The following is a 2,992-nucleotide window of genomic DNA, read 5'->3' on the forward strand; positions in this document are numbered from 1 at the left end:
TTCTTGAATATACACCAAACTACATCTTAACATCCTGAGCGAGCCATCCTTTAATTTTTGTCAGTTAAATGATGTGCAGCTATTTCAGGGCTTCCAAAAATATTGTAATAACTAAGAATCACTTTACATAAACTCTAGTTTTAGTTTATTTTATGTATCATAAGAATATGTAATATTTTCTCAAAAATGATTTTTTAAAAATCAAAGTTCATCATCAAAATATGATTGCTTCTTATAATCCCATGTTATGGGAGAAACAGAGTCTGAATCTCCTACCTACCACGTCTTGTCTCTGAGACCTGGGCCATGTTATTCAACCCCTCCCATCCTCAATTTCCTCATCCATGGAATGGTAACATAAATAGTTCCTACATAATTGGCTGTTAGGCCATCAATGGGTGATAGTGCTATGAAGCCCCTAACACAGAACATACAGAAGGCACTAAATAAATGTTAGGTCTCCCCATTATGTTATGCAATTGGATAAACATGACTTCAAGACCCAATTATATTATTCTCTGGTTGTGTGACCTTGAGTTATTTAGCTAACCTCACTGAATATCAGGTTTCTTATTTGTAAAAGATAGATAATATTTAACCTCTTGGGATGGGTATGGGCAATAAATGAGAATAAATGAAATGTGCTAATTTAGTAGGGGCTCATTTAATATTTATCACTCTTATTTAATATGCTAACTCCCATCTCCACCCTATCTCTGACCCTCACATTTTGGAAAACAGTTTTTGACATTGAAAAAAATCATGTAGGCGATATCCTTTGTATGTTAGCACTGTGTTAATTGAAATTTACCTTTTTTTAAGATTTTTTAAAAAATTTATTTATTTGAGAGAGAGAGAGCACAAGTGGGGGGAGGTGCAGAGGGAGAGGGAGAAGCAGGCTCCCCACTGAGCAGGGAGCCCAATGCAGGACCCTGGGATCATGACTTGACTGAAGGCAGACTCTTAATGACTGAGTCACCCAGGCGCCCCTGAAATTTACCTTTTAATCTTCAAATAAGGCATGGCCTAGAGAAAGTCTGTTTGAGAGCTAGCCTAGAAGATGCACAGTACAAATGTAACATCTCCCACTTACTTGTACCTCTGAAAAAACTTTTGTGTAGTATGTGGAGTTCATGGAAATTCAGCTTATGGTGATCAGTTTCATTTTTCCATATCTTCTAATAACTACTGAACAACACATAGCTCCCTTTTTAAAAGTAAGTACTGGGACGCCTGAGTGGCTCAGTCGGTTAAGCATCTGCCTTCGGCTCGGGTCATGATCCCAGGGTCCTGGGATGGAGTCCCACATCAGGCTCCCTGCTCGGCAGGGAGCCTGCCTCTCCCTCTCCCTCTGCTTGCAGTTCCCCCTGCTTGTGCTTGCTCTCTCTCTCTTCCCTCTCTCTCTGACAAATAAATAAAGTCTTAAAAAAAAAAAAAAAGATAAGTACTAACACCAGGGTGCCTGGGTGGCTCAGTCAGGTAAGTGTCTGACTTTTGCTCAGGTCATGATCTCAGGGTCCTGGGATGGAGTCCCTCATCGGGCTCCCCACTCAGTGGGAAGTCTGCTTCTCCCTCTCCCTCTGCCCCTCCCCCCACTCATGCTCTCTCTCTCTCTCTCTCTCTCTCTGTCTCTCTCTCTTCAAAAAAAAGAGTAAGTACTAATACCATATATATGTATACATATATATTCTTTTCTAATTCTCAAGAACATTTGATATAGGTACAGTTGCTTCTACTGTTTTACAGAGGAAGAAACTAAGGCACAAAAGAGCTTAAGTGAATTGTTGACATTCACATAACTTCTCAGTGGCAGAGATGAGATTTTAATTATGGCAATTTGTTTCTAGAATCTTCGCTTTGTATTCCTGTGCCATACGGTCTCTCTTTAATGTTGAAAGAAACCTAGTGACGCTCTTTTCTGGTTATTGTGGTGCAGCACCCTGAGCAGCAAAGTCTCCCCTGACGCCCATACTAGGCTGTGTGGGAAGTCCGGCACAGGAAACAGTGCAAGTGCTGGAAGTTTTTGGAGATGGTGGAGCTGCATATTGGCTTGAAGAACTATGACCCTCAGAAGGACCAATGCTTCTTGGGCACCATCAGGCTTAAGTCCAGGTCCCGCCCCAAGTTCTCCATATGTGTTCTGGGGGACTAGCAGCACTGTGATGAGGTCAAGGCTGTGGATATTCCCCACATGGACATCGAAATGCTGAAGAAACTCACCAAGAATAAAAAATTAGTCAAGAAGCTGGCCAAGAAGTATGATGCCTTTTTGGCTTCAGAATCTGATCAAGCAGATCCCACGAATCCTGGGCCCAGGCCTGAATAAGGCTGGCAAGTTCCCTTCCTTGCTGACCCACAATGAGAACATAGTGGCCAAAGTGGATGAAGTGAAGTCCATGAACAAATTCCAGATGAAGAAGGTGCTGTGTCTGGCACTGGCTATTGGCCACATAACGATGACAGATGATGAGCTTGGCTTGTGTACAACACCCACTTAGCTGTCAATTTCCTGGTGTCATTGCTCAAAAAGAATTGGAAAAATGGCTGGGCTTTATACATCAAGAGCACCAAGGGCAAGCCCCAGTGCCTGTACTAAGACACAACTTAATAAATCCCAGTGCTGGGGCTCCTGGGTGGCTCAGATAGTTGGGTGTCTGCCTTCCCAGGTCCTGGGATCAGCCCCATGCCCTGCTCCCTGCTCAGCGGGGAGTCTGCTTCTCCCTCTCCCTCTGCCTCTCCCCCTGCTTGTGCTCTCTGTCTCTCTCTCTCTCTCAGATGAATAAATAAAATCTTAAAAAAATTTTTTTAAATAAATCCTAGTGCTACCATTAAAGAAGAAAGAAAGAAAGAAAGAAAGAAAGAAAGAAAGAAAGAAAGAAAGAAAGAAAGAAAGAAAGAAAGAAAGAAACCTACTGATCATAGCACCACAGAAAATGCTAAGGTATTATCTAATGTAAGCTTTTGCTTTTTCTGTCTTCTCTTTCTTCTCACT

At 42.1% G+C, this 2,992-nt stretch overlaps 1 pseudogene; it reads left to right on the plus strand.

Moving 5' to 3' along the window:
• Positions 1–2,060: 2,060 nt before the first annotated feature.
• LOC113931471 lies at positions 2,061–2,596 on the plus strand (annotated as a pseudogene).
• The last annotated feature ends 396 nt before the right edge of the window (positions 2,597–2,992 follow it).

The sequence above is a fragment of the Zalophus californianus genome, chromosome X (genome assembly GCF_009762305.2).
Source record: "Zalophus californianus isolate mZalCal1 chromosome X, mZalCal1.pri.v2, whole genome shotgun sequence".
NCBI lineage: Eukaryota > Metazoa > Chordata > Mammalia > Carnivora > Otariidae > Zalophus > Zalophus californianus.